A 19,923-nucleotide genomic window follows, 5' to 3' on the forward strand; every position below is an offset into this window, starting at 1 on the left:
GCAGACAAAAGTTACTGTTTAGTGCCTGTGGTGGGTTCTGTCATCTAGACTGTCCAGTATTTTATCCAACCATAAACTGAACAACCAGTTACATGATTTTGGCTGGTGTCCTATGGCTTGGTTGGCCAGGGACTGCACACAAAGTATAGGCTATGAGAGACCAATGGTTAGAGAGAGCTGATTGAGGGGCATAAGACTTTGTATGTATGCCTGTAAAGTGGAGCCACGCTAATGGCCCACACTTGGAAAACCCTGCAGTCAACGCAACTAGGAGCCTTAGTTACCACTTCAAGTATGTGTGCAGTGTGCAATATGTATTCCCTAGTACATGAGTGTTGTGAGACAGGTTAACAGTATGTTATGGCCGTCTATGAAAAACATAGTGAGTGCCCACTTCAAATTGCGGTTTTCCGTAAATTTGTATTTTCTTTTCTCTGGGCATGACAGCCCGAATGCTGCTAATCTGTCATAACAAACCCATAGATATCAAGCATGCAGGTACAAATCTATCTATCTATCTATCTATCTATCTATCTATCTATCTATCTATCTATCAAACTATCAATCAATCAATCACAGGGACGTTATATTTGGGTTCGTGTTTTACCCACACAAAAGCCAAGGAAATTCAGCAGTTAAATGTATAATTATGTTAAGAACCTATAACTTGTGGCCTAAAGTTACTTAACCATTACAGATAATGGGGTAACCCAAAAGTCGTCACCAGACCTGGGTGCAATACGGGAATACAAAAGAATGGTCTGTGACACATTCGAGGAGAAATGTATTCTAAACTATATAGTCTGTGTTGTATATACATATCAACACTGCCATTTAATCCCTTGCGGAGGCCACTACGTATGCAATCAACAATTATTATATAAATGCATACAATCTATGGGAAAGCAAAAATCAGAAAGCGCCAAAGAAACAAATTTCATCTGAAATGCATTTATTATACATGTTATGCTCAAATCAAATTACTATACATTTGATAATAGGTTGCAAAAAAGGGGGGGAAAGGAAGGAGGATTAGGCATGCTCGTGTTGGGCAAGTGAGAGTAAGGAACACAGATTTAGGAATAAACAATTCAAATAATTTTCAAAAATGAACTGGTAAGGAAGATCAGTGTATGGAGACCTGTCCAAATTAGAACATTTGTTACTACCATGTTTTTAAATTACACATGCGTTAATGCATTTCCTAAATATAGGATGGGGCAACAGGTACAGGCCTCATGTGGGTGGAAGGCGTCGACGTTTCGACTCGACTAACCCATGGAGGGAGTTTTAGGACCTTTGCTGCGAGTCTTCTTCAGGACGGGTTAAAGCAATCTACTCCTGGTGCCAGGCCGGCATCCCAAGTGTATGAACAATACAAGAAGGCCGGTAACAGCTGTCACACGACCAGGTTCAGAGGCTGGATTAGCCCGAAGAACAGGAGCCCGAACATGGCTTCCTGACCCCTAGGTACGGTAACATCGAAAGTACTCAAAGGTATGGGCCCCCAAAATTGGGCGTTCCTAATCCAATGTTCGATTAAATCAGAATGTCTTAGTCAAGCAAAAAGCTGTGCACTTCATGCTAGTGCTTCAGTGAGTCGCTGTGCTCTGCTGAGGACTGCCCAACTTTGAGGGCCCATACCTTTGAGTACTTTGGATGTTACCATACCTAGGGGTCAGGAACACACGCATACAGGGCCCTCCACGACACCGGACCAGTTTACTGGAACAGCAGACTCAATTTCCACACACTCCAAAGAACCCTGCGATCAGCCCAGCTTCACTACGCTGTGGTCCCACGCACCAGAAAAACCAGATCGGGAGGCCGCTCCTTCTCCTTCCTCGCAGCCAGGGCTTGGAACGCTATTCCGCTCCACCTCAGACAGACAGCAGCGCTCCCCACCTTCGTAAGAAACCTCAAAACCTGGCTCTTCGACGAAACCCCCCCAGTCCCCCCTGGCCCCCCCCCCCCCCGGCACTGGAGCCTGCTACCCCTAGCGCCTTGAGACCCTCACAGGTGAGTAGTCATGCTTAATAAATGCCTGATTGACTGATTGATTGATTGAACTGAAGTCCAGTGAGTAGTCTGTGATAATGGCAATTGCAATCTGTGTGCTTTTTCGAACCACCATTGCCCTAGACTAGCTACATGGTAAATATTCATATAATTAGATGTGGCAGGGCTAAACAAAAGTCTGGGAAGTTAGGCTTTATCTAACCACGGCCAGTGTCTTGCTCTTGTTTGGTCCTACCTTGGTGCACCATTTCAACTGTTTGAAACCCAAGGAGCTAGTTAAAAGTTTTGGGGGAGAGTATTGTAGGAAAACTGAGAATTAAGAAGAGGATTTTTGGACAAACAAAGTTGCAAAGTGATTCTATTTCTTTATATGTAGACTTGTGACATTAAGATCTAACAAACCACATACTCTCAGTGGAGTACGGATGCAAAATGTTGTCCGTTTCTATAGTACCAGATAACTATCTGTGTTTTCAAAAGGAAACAGGGCAGGTTTGCTGAAATGCTCCTTAGTTACACTCCACGCAATGTGTTCATCTTCCAAGAACTGCAGCCAAATAAAGGCTCGAGGGCATTACTTTACACCTTGATGTTTCAAAAGTGGTAGTATCCAGACTTTCCTCAACTCTTCATAAAATTTACAAAAGAACATTAAATGAATAGTGGACTGCTCTGAATGTCTGTCGCAGAGGCAAAGTGACAGGTTACGTGACCAGTTGTTCATAGATGGTGGTGTTGTTATTCCGTAGATATTACCCAATCTCAATCTTGTCAGAAGCATCCTATCATAAGCTCCTGGTACAAATAATAGGTAGGGCTCCATTTGAATGCAAGAGAGCGTTAACTGATGATGCATAACACTAGGTTTCACCATTTCCCCTGCGATTCTCAAGGAGCCCAATAATTGTAAACCCTTCATTCTCAAAGCCTTACTCGACAAGGCTAACATAGTGGTGGGATTCGTAAAGTATTCCGGGTGACCTAGGTCCTTCATATATAAAATTGATCCACTGGATCTTTAAGGCCCCATCCAGACCCAGTCTATCCTTCATAATGTCGCTATTTAACTTTGTCTGCTCCTTTGTCCAGATCCTATTGCACATGAGTACTGGTTCCAATTAACAGAGGTAAAAGTTGATAATACCTTACTCTCTATTTGTGGTAGTGTGGGCGAGCTGTAAGGCTTTATCAGAGGGTAGTGTTAAGCATTTATTGTGCACGTTCAGGCAAAAAATGATTTTATACACTCAAAGACTGAACTATGACCAATTGGTTTTGTATAAAAATATTTCTTTGTTATATTTTATTCTTAGAACCAAGCCAGAATTGGTGCCGGTAAGTAAAATAATACTTTTCTCATGTAATACAGTTGAATGCTCTTACAGGTAAACCAAATGTTCGGAAACAGTTGAATTACTTTTCAGTTACTTTTTAGATTACTTTTCAGATTATTTTTCTACTCAGTGTGATTTGCCTAGATATCACACTGGGACATTTCCTAAATAAATGGTAAGTAAGTCAGTTTTTGTATACACACAGTTTTCTTAAGTTCTCAAACAATTTCCAACTCCACACAACTTTTTTCATAGAAAAGTAGTCAATGCAATACTATGGGAGGAAATGAAGTATTGGTTTAAAGATAAGTACTTGGTTGTGAGATTTTGGTTTCTGGGTTTAAAACCAGGATTCCCCCTGGGTCATGGATGCACTCACCATACACCATCAGCGGCACTGGGGGGGTCGGTTGCAGAGTGCTGAGGCCCAATGTTATCCAATGGAGGATAGGGGGCTTCCGTATGGTGGTTGCTTACGGGCACACCACTTGAATGTGGGAGCAAAGCTCCTGGGGTTTAGCTCAGGACAATGGGGGGATCCAAGTTAGCAGACAAGGGGCATCCACAGCAACACAGGGGCGGCCTGGTGCAGAGTGCTGATTTGGCGTCGGGTGCCCTGTTGTTCTTAAAGAGTTGCCTGTTTTGGATTTTGGCTGCTGGCTTGGTCCATGAAGTCTTCCGGGAGGAACCAACAGTTGGGTAGGTAAGTTGGAGGACTCAGGGACATAGATGCTCCTTAGGTCCTCTTCTCCAAGGCACAGAGCGGCCGGATGCAGGGGTGCCTTTTGAGGTCAGATTTCACCTTGCAGGGTCACTTGCGGTTGGCAGGGGTCTCCATGCAAAGGCTGCAGGCGATGTCGGGGTGTCCTGGAGGGGTAAACCCATGGTGGACTCGGACTCTGAAGCACTGAGGGACCTCACTGGGACCGGTAGGCCACTCGGACTCTGGCTGTAGGCCTCCAGTGCAGTGGTGGTTCCAGACGTCGGGTTTCTTTGTCGTCAGTAGGCTCAGAGTCTTTCTTTGGAGATTTTTTTGAACAGGGCTACTGTTCACCGGTCTTTGCTAAAGGCAGTCAGTCCTCCCAGGGGTTCTTAAGGTCACTTTGCTGCTGGATAAGGTGACTTTTGACGCAGGATCTCTGGAAACTGCAGATGGGCCGATAGGGCTGGGGCCAAGTCAATTCTTCTCTGCAGTCTCCTCTGCTGGGCGTCACCTTTCATCCTTCTTTGTAGGTTGAGGGAATCTGTCTTCTTGGTTCAGGTGTATTTAGGGGCATTTTAGGGGTCTTGAGATCAGTAGCCAATGGACTACTGACCTTAGGGTAACTACACTCTTGGTGTGCTCACCCCATGTGGGGGAGTGGGCACAATCCCTAATCCTGATTGGAGAGTGCCTACCATCTGCAAGACGGACACTGAAGAGTGGGCTTCAACTCGCCTCCCCACCTGAGGGGTAGGGTTGGCAGAGGTGGGCACACCTTCTGGACTGCTCCAATTTTTCCAGCCTGTCTTCCAGTCAAAAAGGGGGTGAGACAGGAAGGGAGCCTGCTCCTGACAACAGGAGAGGAACGGGGTCATGTTACAGAGGCAGCATGGCTTTTAAAGCTCCCCTGCCACAGATGACTCTTCCTGACCTGGGGAGGTGTGAACACCGCTGCCCAGGAAACTCTTTATGGGCCCAGGGTGCGAAGCCTCCCACCCCAGGGGTCCTGAAACATGCCTGGCGTTTACCAGTCTGGGAACCCACCAGAGGCTGGTAATTATTTCGATGGGCATCTCTAAGATGCCCTCTGAGTGCATGGTATAATAAATCCCACACTGACATCAGTGTGGGTTTATTGTGCTGCGAAGTTTGATATCAAATTTCCCAGAATTCAGTAAAGCTATTATGGTACAGTGTCTAAGAATGGACTTAGACACTGTATGGGGTACAGTGCTCATGCAACGGTACCCTCGCCAGTGGTACAGTGCACCCAGCTAGAGGGGTGTCTTACCTATGCCATAGGCAGTTGGTAACAGGTTTGGCACACAGGTATGTGTATCAATACTGCCAAAGACAGTGATTCTTTGGGCCCCACGAGCACTATAAATGAATTTATCATAAAAGAAAGAAACAAACTTCATCGTGGATGAAGTGTGTTTCTTTCTTTGGCAGTAGTGATAAATATGTATGTGTAAGTTTGACAACATACACACCCGCAGATGTATGCAACTGTTTAGAATCAGTAAATCAAGAGTAATATAGTGTGCAAGATTACATCACAGGTATGTGTGCCATGTCGACTCTTCACTTTTCTCTAGACCAAAACACACAGCCTGCAAGTGAAGTCGGCTGACGACTTTGGTGCTGGAAAGCAGGGTTTGAGCCTCGGGGTCTTGTCCACATCCTGTGATTCTGGGCAAATCACTTAATCTCCCTGTGCCTGAATGTGTAACATAAATGGTGCCTTTGTAAAGGGCTACAATATCTTCGGGTCGAGTTTGCGCTAAATAAAATAGGTAAAAAAAAGGGTACAGGGCCTCTAAGGGTGGCACAATAGATGCTGCAGCCCTTAGAGGCCTTCCCAGGTCACAGTGCCCTTGGTAAATGTAAATGTAAATGTGTGTATACCTGTAAAGCGCACTGCCGCCCCATCTCGGGGCATCCTGGCGCTGTATACCGCTGTGGAACCCATCCTGGCTTTCCCTGTGAGATGCCCCCTCCAGGTCACCCCAAAGGTGAAGCCAGGCATCCCAGCGCTGTTGGGGCCGTTGTGGAGATTAAGCAAGCTATTGCCCAGAGTTGCAGAGTGGGACCCATGATTAGAGTAGGCACCGAGGTGAGAATTATCGAGTCCGTGGACATTGAGCCCAAGACCCTGCCGCGTCGGGAGTTGAACCCTGGTCCCGGGCCTGACCTCTGCTTCAGGGTCTGCCGCTTCTAACCAGTGAGCCACACTTCTCCACCTTGGTACCCATGGTACCTTTTACAAGGGACATATGTGGGGCCAGAGGGGTGCCAATTGGAGGTACAAAGGTACAGTTTTGGGAAAGAACACAGGCCCTGGGAACCTTATTGGCGGGGACCCAGGGCACATCAAGTCAAAGTGCATCAGAAATCTGGCAAAAAGTGGGGGGGGTTATTGCAACAGAAACCCACTTTTCTACATACAGGGGTTGATATTTTCACAAGGAGTTAAGCTGATTCCAAGGAATTTCATTATTTAAGACATATGGGTTTGTTCCAAGTGTATAGACCCAGCGTTGTTCCTGCTTCAGCAGAGTTGTAGACATGTCATTACTAAAGGTCTAAAATTGCTGTTCTCAAAAAGTGTCCAATAAAGATTGGTATTGCAGTGTCCTTTTTCCACATAGTATTTGGTTAGTTTGGTAGAGGACCGTTAGCAACAGATTTTGGTGTTCGCCAATCCTTGTCTTAGGGGCATATTATCAAGAACAGCATTAAAATGATTGCCGTTTTAGTGGCAGAAAACTGCAGCTAAAGCGGCGATAATGGCCTTGATAATATGCCCTCGTGAATTCCCATAGAAGCCCAGGTTCTATGGTGTGAACCTGGGCTTCTATGGGAATTCACAAGGGCATATTATCAAGCCCATCATCGCCGCTTTTACTGTTCTTGATAATATGCCCCAATATCTTTCTCCTCGTCATGCCTATGCACCTTAATTTACACGGGCATTCAATCAGATGTATTACATTCTTGGAATTACAATTAGTATGACTTCTCTGTCCCCATGGTGTTATTAGATTGAGATCAAGTGTTATAGAGTGTCTAGTACAGGGACACAGCAGTGGCCTGTAACCTTTAGGAAGTCTCAAAGAGTGATGTTTCATTTCAGTCTTATATGAACCAAGAGGTTACCGAGGCTAATGTTCTTATAAAAGAACAGAGGGGTTTCTCAAAGTTCAGCTCATTGCACTTCAGGATCCACCAATTCTTAGTAATGATTTTGTTCACTTCATTGGAAAAATTCCTATATGTACTCGCACAAATAAGGTCTTTTGTGTCTTCCTTATTTGTATCTATGACGAGGGTCTCACTATAGTTGTTCTTAGCCCTTTTATTGGCCCTCTGACTCAATCTCCTGGGATAGTGTCTATCTATTCATTTGGTGGTGAGCACTGCTGCTTCTTTTTTATAATCCTCTATATCGGAGCAATTCCTTATAATGCGGAGGAATTGTCCCACTGGGAGGTTTTTTTCCTGAGCGCCCTGGGAGGTGCACTTTAAAAATAAAGAAGTTTGTTTTTGTCTGTAGGTCTTGTATACAATTTGGTGATGAATATGCCAGTTTCTGCTTTTGTAGTTACATCAAGGAATGGTATTTCATCTGTGCTGGTGGTCATAGCGAATCACTCCACCATTCCAGGAAGTGTGTCGCTCTCTCAATGTCGCCATACCAAATGATTAATATGTCATTAATATATCTACGCCAGAATCATAGTTCTTGATCGAAGGGAGTGTTATTCCATATTTGTTGTTGTTCGACCCAATGCACTTACAAACAAGGGGCAAATGTACTTCCCGTTGTAGATTTGCATCTCCAAAGAGAAGTGAAAATGAGGGACAGACTTTCTTTGATAGTAAGAGGTAAATCAAAAAAGGAAATGTACAGTGCTCAAGGCACAGAAAACAACCACAATGTGCGTTTTGAATAACAGCATTAACAATTATTAGTTATACTACAGAAGATGGATACAAAGGGTGACTGGAATGTTTGCCTGATTTGTGTCACAACCACATTTGCTAGGCAGGTGGAGCGAGTGGAAGGTGGTGGCCTGGTAGACACGAAGAGCAGCTGGGTGCGTCAGCTGCTGGGATCTATTCAAATGTCAGTAATTGCCTTGGTGCCGATGTGTGGGTGAGAGTCAAAGTAATGAACAATGGAAGAAGGCCTAGTTCTGACACAGAGCATTTCACACATAGAAAGATAGTTTAGACATTGCAAGATTGATGGTATAGCTTGAGAGATTGCAGAACACTGAGTTGCTTTTGGGTGATGATGGTGTGTCAGAGGGTGGGCAGTAGAACGTGGATGAATAGAATAGATAGGTGAGTAGCGAGAAAGCAATTGTGACCCACAAGACCAATGAATATGTAGAGCGAACCATGAAAGAAGAAGTAATAACATTATGACCCTCTCTTTCCTTCAACAGTGACCTGGCTTTTCCCACGGCCTGGTCGCCCCCACACCCCCCTGCCGCTCCTCCTTACCTGCTGCCAGACGCCGAAGCCGAGCCTACGCCCCAGCCGCCGCAGGGCCGCCCCAGCCGCCGCAGGGCCGCCAGCCGAGCCCCCAGCTTTTCCCGCCACAGTTTTTCCCGCCGTAGCAGCCCCGAACACGCCCCCCCGCCTGCCGATTGGTCCCCGCGCTACCCGCCCCCCAGCGGACCCTCCCTCACCGCTCCCTTCTTAAGGGGACCCACTCCACTATCCAGGAGCGACCACTGCGCCCACGGCCTGGTTGCCCCCACACCCCCCTGCCGCTCCTCCTTACCTGCTGCCAGACGCCGAAGCCGAGCCTACGCCCCAGCCGCCGCAGGGCCGCCCCAGCGCCCCAGCCGCCGCAGGGCCGCCAGCCGAGCCCCCAGCTTTTCCCGCCACAGTTTTTCCCGCCGTAGCAGCCCCGAACACGCCCCCCCGCCTGCCGATTGGTCCCCGCGCTACCCGCCCCCCAGCGGACCCTCCCTCACCGCACCCTTCTTATGACGCCCCCAGAGCGACCGCGCAGCGGACGCGCGCAGCGGGAGCACCGATTGAGCGCCGAAGGTGCGCCAAAGGTAAGCCCGTCTACGCCCGTCCGCACCTGGACCGCGCCCAGCGCCAGGACCCCTGGCCCCCGCAGACCCCAGCCCACCCGCCGGACGTGCGACGCCGCCACCCTCAACGCACTCAACGCCGGCCGAACCCCTGGATGCTACCGAGCCACCCCGAGACGCACCCACGGACCCTTCATCTGCCAGTCCTGCAAGTTCTCCTGCATCCGGACCTGCACTGCACCAGCGTCCACCGAGCAGAACACCAGCAGCAACAACCTGAAGTGCATCCTGCTCAACACCCGCTCCGTCCACAGACACACCGTGGAACTCTGGAACCTCCTCGACTCCACATCCCCGGACGTCGCCTTCCTCACGGAAACCTGGATGAACGCCTCCTCAGCGCCCGACATCGCCATCGCCATCCCGGATGGCTACAAGATCATCCGGAGAGACCGCGTCAACCAGACAGGAGGAGGCATCGCCATCATTCACAGGAACACCATCCGCATCACGACCAACACCGACGACACCATCGCACCCGCCGAACACCTGCACTTCCAGATCCACGTCAACCCCAAGACCACCCTCAGAGGCACCCTCATCTACAGACCCCCGGGACCACGCACACAATTCAGCGAAGACATCGCCGACTTCATCAGCCCACACGCCCTCCTCTCCACCGACTACATCCTCCTCGGGGACCTCAACTTCCACCTGGAGAACAACGACGACCGCAACACCACCACCCTGCTGGAAAACCTCGCAAACCTGGGACTCAAGCAGCTGGTGACCACCCCCACCCACCTCGCCGGACACACACTCGACGCCGTCTTCTCATCCAGCAAAGACATCGCCTTCAGCCACGCCACAGGACTCCACTGGACGGACCACAGCTGCGTCCACTTCACCTTCAGAAGAACGACGATCCACCACCACCAGCAACAGGTTGCCCGAACAAGCTGGAACAAGATCACAGCCGACCAGCTCGCCGCTTCCCTGAGTCAGCACCCTCCCGCCAGCTCAGCGAACCCCAGCCAGGCCGCCGACAACCTCACGAAGTGGATCAGCAACTGCGCGGACGAACTCGCCCCTCTGAGGACCCCGCCCAGCAGACCCGGCAGCAAGAAAGCCCCATGGTTCACCGACGAACTCAAGAGCTCCAAGAAGAACTGCCGAGCCCTCGAGAAAGTCTGGAGAAGGGAACCAACATCGGACAACAGGACCACCCTCAAGCTTGCCACCCGGAAGCACCACCAACTGATCCGCGCCACCAAGAAAACTGCATTCAAGGACCGGCTGGACAACAACGCACACAACTGCAAGGAACTCTTCAACATCGTGAAAGAGCTCTCCAACCCCAACGCCGGAAACAACGACATCACCCCATCGCAAGACCTCTGCAACTCCCTCGCCTCCTACTTCCACAACAAGATCGCGGACATACACAACAGCTTCAGCATTCAACCATCGCACACAACGACCGCAGCAACGCCGCCCACCACCACCCTCCGCGCCTGGACTCCGATCAGCACCGATGACACCATCCGCATGATGAACCCCATCCACTCCGGATCTCCAACCGACCCCTGCCCTCACCACGTCTTCAACAAGGCTGACACTGTCATCGCACCCCACCTGCGGGACATCATCAACACCTCCTTCGACACCGACACCTTCCCGGAGAGCTGGAAGCACGCCGAACTCAGCGCTCTACTAAAGAAACCAACAGCGGACCCCACCGAACTCAAAAATTACCGCCCCATCTCGCTCCTCCCGTTTCCAGCCAAAGTCATCGAGAAGACCGTCAACAAACAGCTGGCCGCCTTCCTCGAGACGAATGGATCCCTCGACCCCTCGCAGTCTGGCTTCCGAGCCAACCAAAGCACCGAGACCGCCCTCATCGCTGCCACCGATGACATCCGAGCCCTGATGGACAACGGAGAAACAGCGGCCCTCATCCTCCTAGACCTCTCCGCGGCATTCGACACTGTCTGCCACCGCACCCTAGTGCAGCGCCTCAGCAACGTCGGAATTCAGGAGAAGGCACTGGAATGGATCGTCTCCTTCCTCGACGGAAGAACACAGAGAGTCCGTCTACCACCGTACAAGTCAGAGGCCACCGAAGTCATCTGCGGCGTCCCTCAAGGATCCTCGCTGAGCCCCACCCTCTTCAACGTCTACATGAGCCCCCTCGCGCCCATCGCACGCCAATACAACCTGAACATCATCTCCTACGCCGATGACACCCAGCTGATCCTCTCCCTGACCAACGACCCCGCCGCTGCCAGACCCAACCTTCACGAAGGGATGAAAGATGTAGCCGAGTGGATGACGACCAGCCGCCTGAAACTGAACTCAGACAAGATGGAAGTCCTCATCCTGGGCTCCTCGCCCTCCGCCTGGGACGACTCCTGGTGGCCCCCCGCCCTGGGCACCGCACCCACACCGACAGACCACGCACGCAACCTGGGCTTCATCCTGGACTCCTCCCTCTCCATGAGCAGACAAGTCAACGCCGTCTCCTCGTCATGCTTCAACATCCTGCGCATGCTACGGAAGATCTTCCAGTGGATCCCCATCGAGACCAGGAAGACGGTCACCCAGGCCCTCGTCACCAGCCGACTGGACTACGGCAACGCCCTCTACGCCGGAACCACCGCCAAGCTCCAGAAGAGACTCCAGCGGATCCAGAAAGCCTCAGCCAGACTCATCCTCGACATCCCCCGATGCAGCCACATCTCCGGACATCTGAGAGACCTGCACTGGCTCCCCGTCAACAAAAGGATCACCTTCCGTCTCCTCACCCACGCACACAAAGCCCTACACGATCAAGGCCCGAGCTACCTCAACAACCGCATCAACTTCTACGCTCCCAAACGCCACCTCCGATCAGCCAGCCACGTCCTCGCCGCCGTCCCCCGCATCCGAAGAACGACAACAGGAGGAAGGTCCTTCTCCCACCTGGCCGCCAAGACCTGGAACTCCCTCCCTCCCGACCTGCGCCTGACCCAAGACCACCTCTCCTTCAGGAAGAAGCTCAAGACCTGGTTGTTCGAGCAGTAGCAGCACCCCCCCCCCCCCCCAAGCGCCTTGAGACCCTCCGGGTAGGTAGTGCGCTCTATAAATGTCCTTGATTGATTGATTGATTGATTGGGACTGGACAGTCATTCTCTCTGCCAAATCTCTGGTCCTGTTTGTAGGCTTTGAACTGAGGCGTCTTAATCCATTTCCATAATTTCCATATACCGTACTCATGGGTTTAGTCTGGACTCCTTCCAAGCCCAACTCCTTCTGGCCTCCACTTATCTCATACAGCAAGTGCAAGCATCTCTTCACTTACATCTGACCATAGCATTCCTGACTTTTTGGATGTGGTTATTGTTGTATATTGTGTATTCTTTTTCAGCGGGTTTACCATCTCAGATGTTCTGTAAGCCCTGGCGTTCCACAATTGTCCATGTCGGCCGCATTCTCAGTTGATACCTGCAGGGCTACAGTTGTACCTCATGCTCCCTGCTCTCACTTCCGTGAGCCTTAGATTTTAAAAATAATATAAGTTTATTATAAGTATAATTATATTATTTTTATGAATATCTTAGATAATCTCTTGCCTTAATATGTATATTAAAGACACTTACATATAATTTTAGAACATAAAAAACATTTGATGGAGTCGCGCACCCGGCGCGCCCCAGCACATATATGACGTCACGCGGGTCCCGCCACTGCGCAAGCGTCTCATCCCGTAATGTGCATTTGTCGCGAATACGCGGGAGCAAGAGTCGCGGGCTGGTCGTATACCAATTGTGCACATCACGTAATATTAAATGTATATGATGTAACTGAAAAACACGCAGCCGTCGCACACCGTACGCGAATCCTTCACAACTTTTCTAAAATGGTGGCTAGAATCCGCGCACCCACCGTGATGTGTATGCTTTGGGTGCACGACTCCGCGAGTTATAGTTAGCCGAACTAACTATAACGGAGGAATTTCTATGGTTTTGTACGAGTGCATGTAGTTAGTGACCAACTGATGCAGCATGTTATACAACAGACAGCTACTGAATCCTCCATCCAGTTATATATCCACTCAATCTTCAATACAGTTTGGTATATATATAATACATATTTAAATTTCAAGCTAAACCACATTCACTGGATGATGTCATCAGTGATGTCATTTGAGATATCATCAGTGATGTCACTGACCATGTCATGAATTATGTAATATGTGACATCATCAGCAGTGCATTGCAGGCGTGAGAGTTAAAGTTCGCAGAACTAACTATAACAGAGGAATTTCTATGGTTTTGTACGAGTGAAATGTCCATCTAACTAGAACACCCCTGAAACCAGTGTTTTTTTCTGTGAATTTCTAAGGTTTTTTAAATGCTAATTTCTAACTATAAAGTCTCTGAAACCTATGGTTTTTTTCAGTGAATATATATATATACCACACACAGGATGATGCCAGAGACCATCCGGAGACAGAATAAGTCTACAGAAAGCACAGCCGAGGCCAGGAGGAGAAACACCTGGGCCGTGTACGGCAACGAACAGAACTGGAGCAACGGCTGTGGAAAGGCAGAGGGACAGAAGTTAATACGCAGCAGAGATCCACCTTGGCAAAAACTCCACTGCCCTTAGGCCAACCCCAGTCAGGGTGCGCCACAGTCTTTCCCAACACCAGGGAAGAAGACAACACCACAGGAAGATAAGGCAGCCAAGATATTGGCTCAAGGAATACTACTGGTCCCTGTGGTAGTGCACACACCCAGTGTGGACCCACATGTGGTGCCCACCTAGAACACAGAAAGAAGTTGAGCCAAAGCTGAGATTCTAACCTGGTTAGTTTGGTTCTAAAGTCTGAAGCACTGGCCATAATGCCACAAAGAACCGATCTGGAGCAGGACAAAGTGCCCACATGGACGCGTACTCAAGCCCAGGATAGCCAACATTGCCTAGGGCATAGCCAAGGTGGAAAGATTAGCCAAATGCAAGGCAGGAGAACGTGAAACCCCCGGGGCAAGCCGTACACAGCAGAACCCTAACAATACACTAAAGCAGAGAGTGCAAGGGAACAACCGTAGGCAGCAACACAGAAGCTCCAAGAGAGGGCCACGCCAGTCAGTGGTTCGAAACAGAGGAGGCGTTTCACCCCAGCATGAAGTATGGAACGAAGGGAGAGGCCCACAGCCTAACTCATAGGAAAAGTCCCCAGAGCGACAGAAAACAAACAAAGAGAACATCACAGGAGCCACCAAAACTACCTGGCAAGGAAGAGCAGCTATAAAATAGTGAACGAATACCCCACATAGGTTATGTCACATCCCTATGAGAAGCAAGAGCACCAATTGAGACAAGCTCATAGGCACAGGTCAAAAAGAACCGTATATACACAGCTGGCCCAGCTGAACCGAAGGAAGGAAAAAACACGGCTGAGCAGCCATGCAGGCCGTCTGGGAAATGTCTCGAACCCAGAAACGGAAATCATAAAAGCAGTGACAATACTGCATAAGGAAACACAGGTCCACCAAGAGGACTAAAAACCTGCCAGTCGTGGAAAACCAGATAGGAGGTGCCGGACCGCAGAGTCAGCATGCTCATCAAACAGATTGACCCCAACAAAGCGCAGATCCCGCAGTCGCTTCCGAACATTCTTAGGGAAACTGCCATCTGGAGACGCAGAGCAACTGACCATGCCACAGCTCGACCCACGGAGCCAGTGGTGTCAATGGCAGACCGGATGACAAATTTCGCCATGTCGCAGCCATCCCGAATAAGATGGGCCAGGTCAGCATGAGGGCCCTCTGACAAAGAGGGAAGGAGTTTCTTGACTGAGTCCCAAAGGGCAAAAGTAACCCGATCAAATCTGCAGGTCGTGTTCAGGGACTGAAGGCTTGCACTGGTGGACGCAAAGACATTGCGGCCACACAACTCCAATCAATTAGACTTTCAAGTGGTTGGAAACAGCGGAGGAGGAGAGGAAGGTAGGGCTGCCTGGACCACAAGTCCTTGAGTCCTAGGATGGAGGTACAAACAGGCAGGGTCATCTGGAGCCGGCCGATGGCGATGTGCAATAGTACGACCCACGGGGTCCCTCGATGAGGTCCTGGCCCAAGTCCCCAGAAGCACATCATGCAATGACCTGCCAAAAGGCAACAAGGGCTCCACGTCCACCGTGCCCTGGCGGAGAAGATCCAACAAAGGATCCGAAGGCAGGGAGACAGAGGGCAGCTGCATCTGCAAGATATCCGTAGCCCTAGGAACCTCCCTCGCAAACGCTGTGCTAGCCTCTGTGGTCATCCGTGGTGGAGACATCAAGTCATCCATTGGGGACGGCTGCAGGCTAATCAGTCCACCCAATGACAGAGCCACCACTGAATGATGAGCCGGCCCGTGGCCCATGGTCCCTTTCTCCATGGAGCTGTGAAAACAACCCGGGGAGTGGAGAACCCACTGGGGTCACGTCCTCTACCACCAGAGGAACAGCCGGGGACAGAACTAATGCCGACCGACATTGGGACGGTGTTGGATCGACGTTGACGACCCCCGAAGAGGACTCTACCGCCTGGCGTTGCGGGAAGGAACGACGTTGACTGATTCAAGCTCCGTACTGCAGCCGCATCCAGCAACGATGCAGGGAGCACCAAAAAGATGTGCGAAAACACAACAGGAGGGCTAGATGTCATAGTTAGATGCCCCTCCGGACCATGTCCCCATGTTGTAGCAACCCCGGAACAGGAATCAGGGCACTCGGTCGGGGCCAAGGGCGATCGCCAACCGGCAAACCCCGGACCTGAGTCCCTACCCCCATTGTGGGGCCCAATGGTACACCAGGGAGAGGGGGTGACCCAAATATGGCTTGCAGAGCCCTGGATTAGGCCTCCATCTGGGTCAGAGTCGCCCCATCACCAGGAAATGGTAGGTGGGGGACAACTCCTGAGGGCCCTTGTCTGGTGAAGGCCGGGAGCAGTGGGCCTGACATGCTTGTGCGAGGACAGCAACCTAAGCAACTTCTTCCGGTGCTTACCTGAGACAGGCAAGCGACGTCCACGGGAATGACTCTGGGACACGCCCCGAACAGGAACCTCAGCGTGGGGCAAAGAACTGTGCCGTTTGGACCCTTCTGTTGGAGACGGAGGCCGGCGCCGCAAGGATGCTGACTGGGACAACTGGGCAGACATCAATTTCATCAGCAGTTCACGCAGGGACTTCAGCTTCAGTTGCCGGCAGGCGTCGCACTCGGAATCATGGTGCTCGCCCAAGCACCACATACAGATCTGTGGATCCGTCGCTGACATCTGCAGCGAACAAGACCCCCACAACTTTAAGCCTGCAGGCATCAGCACACTGTTTTAGACACAAAAAGGCGTCGCAAAGGCCTGAAAACAAAATAGGCCAGAGGAACCGCGTCTCCCGCATCGCATTGGGAAACGTAAAAGAAGAAAATCTGAATTCAGCACGCTGGGGGGGGGGGGGACTTATATGGCTCCATTGACGTCACTTCAGTGGATGACGTCATGACTGAGCCGGACGACGCCGTCCCACAGCGCGCAGAGGTACTGCTGGGGAAAAAGTTTTCCGGATCCAGTCTGACGCCTGGGGATATTCTAAGTTAAGGAATCTGCGGCTAGATGTCTCTATCAGATACTAAGATCATAACACAATGGGGCAGATCTACAAGAAAGTGCAAGGATGCCTGCGCCAAGGGGAGATTGCTTTTGTGAAGGAAAGGACCCCTTTCTGCACAAAAGCAATCACTGCAGGCATTTTCCTCTTTCAATGCGTGCTGTAGAATGCAGCACGCCTTGAAAGAGGAAAAAACAAGGAGAAATGAAAACATTTCTCCTCGTTTCGCTAGGCTACGCCACCCCTATGGTGGCGCAGCAAACTGATGCATTTCCAAGTTTACAATTTCTCATAAATCTGGAAATGCATCAGTGGACATGGGTGTTGCGTGCGAACACCCACAGCAACACCCATGTCCTGCCCCTAACACGCAAAGTGCTGCGTGAACAGGGGCAATATTTACAAGTAAAGGTGACTTTACCTCTGCTTGTAAATATCCCTTAGCAGGCTGCGCCACCGGTGCGTCACGCAACGTGATGCACCGGCGGCGCATGGAGCTTGTAAATCTGCCCCTCAGTGTTTGACAGACAACTGGAACTTACAACTCTTACATTCACATAAGACATTTCAGCTATGAGGGATGTCCATAACCAGTACTGTGCAGTCATTAAACCAGCCATCACTAAATGAACAGGCATGGAATAATTGAATAGATAATACACTGCGAGTCAATTGAAGGACATTAATCTAGTTAATGACAGCAGCTCCAAAATATCTATAAACAATGGCCGCTTCTTTACATCTCACAATGGCTTTCAGATATGAGATGATGGTAAAAATGCACATCCCAACAAACTCTCCATTTCTCTCTCCCTCTGGCCCAGAACTATACACTAGGGGCAGATTTACTAAGATTTTGCATCTCGCTTTCGTCACTTTTGTGGTGCAGCCCGGAGCAAAATAATTGTTGGTATTTAATAAGCAATGCACGGCCACCTGGCTTGGCTTTGTGTAGTTTAGTAAATGCAAAGAAATGCAAGGCATGTACACCTTGCATTGGGAAGGAGATCCATGGGTGGAGCATGGGAGTTCTCATACACCCATCTTTGTAATTTGGTGCATTCCCAGATTTACTAAAGCTATTAAACTTGAAAATGTGTCAAAATGCTATGCCTTCCCCAGTAAGGCTTAACATGGAGAAATATATTTCTTATAGGTATGTCCTCATTCTACGTGTGCTGCACTGTGCAGCACACACAGAAAGAGGACTGTGCCTCTATGGATTGTTTTTCTGCAAGGGTGCCTGTAGTGTGTCTAGGCAGAAAACACAGTACACCAACGCTAGGAGACAGCAAAAATGTGCCATATCTTTGTAAAAATGATACATTTCTTCTAACTGCCTTTCATGTAGCGGAGGACAGCAAGCTGCTTCGCTGCATCACATGAAATGTTGTTAAATCTGTCCTAGAATTTCTGATTGGACAACCAAGTGCTGTGATTAGGTAAGTAGACTATAATCATAAGAATTACCATAATGGAATCCACAGATAAGTTCAAATCTGCCAGCGTAATGAAAAAACAAATTACGCACCTGTCTTTTTCACATCTCATCATCCACCGTACTACTTAGCGCCACATCCCAAGGCATGGTAACCGCACCTCGTTGGTCATCACACAAGACATGGAACCGCTTCCCACATTGGATCACAAAACAAAAACAACACCCTACGAACCACATGCCAACCTATCTGGCCTAGCTTCCTGCCCACATAGGTAGGCACTTCAGTGCCACACATGTGGGTAGTAAGTGCTAAACAAATGCGCAATACAATATTTTTTGTGTGCATGACAAAGATTTGTTTTGGTCCTATTAAAATTTTTGTTTCCATTGCACTTCAGAATTATAAAACAAAATGCGCTTTATTAGTACTTTTGTAACTGCTAGTAAATGTTTAATATTTGTACAGGTCATTTACAGGTATTTGAATTTTATGTGTATTAGAAAGTGTTCCTTTTCACACTCCCTGTACACAAGGCCACTGGAATGTGATTCTGCAGCCGTGGAATTATGAGATTCTGCGGCTGCAGTGTTTACTGCACGATTATTATGAATTTACCACATTTGCCACATAATACATCTGCTGAATAATCAGCATATTTTAACAAAAAGACACATTTTGTTTCAAGCTCATACAGATCATAAGTTACTATGCTGCACACATGCTGCCATGCAGTGGAAGGTCCTTTGCAAAAGTTGACTGGTCACCTTTCAGTTACTGACAGCGAGCGGTATTTGGATGTGGAACTGGTGCTGATAAAGTGAAATCTTTCCCCGGACAGTGCTAACATGACAAAATAATGAAGTGATACTATTAAAAAATGTGCTGCATCAAACCAGAATAATTTGTTCTTTCTTGACACATAATTCAGTCAATATTGCTGCATAATTTGGGTCTCCACTGCTGCCTAATTCCAGTGGCCCACAGAGACTGTCACATAGTTAATTTCACAAAATCCTCTCACTTTGCAGTCAAAGTAAGAAAAGTAAACAACATTTCCACAATAAAAGGATACGGAGCCATTTGTCAGAAGACAGCATGACATTTATTTAGCAAATATTGAAACATGCAGAAAATGTAACAAGATAAAACCAAAATTGAAATGCATTATTGCTCATTCACCTTCTGAACTTGGGCATTTCTTTATTGTACCAGGTGCTTTGGTCGTTTTGGGGGGCAAATATTTTTACAGGCTGGCCGGCCCTCATATGCTCCCCGTGACTACAGCCCTATCAGAAACCTTAGATCCAAGATAGGGCTTAGTGTACTGTCTATCTTTGGAAGTAGGAAATATGTGGAGTAGTTTCCTTTGTTTATTTACTTGCTTGGCACAAACTATATTGCTTCCTTTGTTAACATTTCCTCTACTTCGAGTAGATGTGTTTCTTCCTTGGAATGTATCTTCCTCCTTGGACCTTTGATTGGAGGTGTTTTAATTGGTTCAATGCAATATCCACATTGTATTGTGTTTAGAATCAATTTGTCTGCAGTGACTTGTTTCCATTTGAGAAGGAAGTGTTTTAGTCTGCCTCCTACCAGTGTTGGATGTAGGAGTAACTGTTGGTGTAATTCTGAATTTAGTTGCTTTGTTTTCCTTGTTAACACGCTCCCTGGTCTTCTTGGGGTGTGTATTGTGCCGGACGCCAAGTCATTTGGTTGTAGGGGGGAGCTCCCCC

The sequence above is a fragment of the Lissotriton helveticus genome, chromosome 7 (genome assembly GCF_964261635.1).
Source record: "Lissotriton helveticus chromosome 7, aLisHel1.1, whole genome shotgun sequence".
Classification (NCBI taxonomy): domain Eukaryota; kingdom Metazoa; phylum Chordata; class Amphibia; order Caudata; family Salamandridae; genus Lissotriton; species Lissotriton helveticus.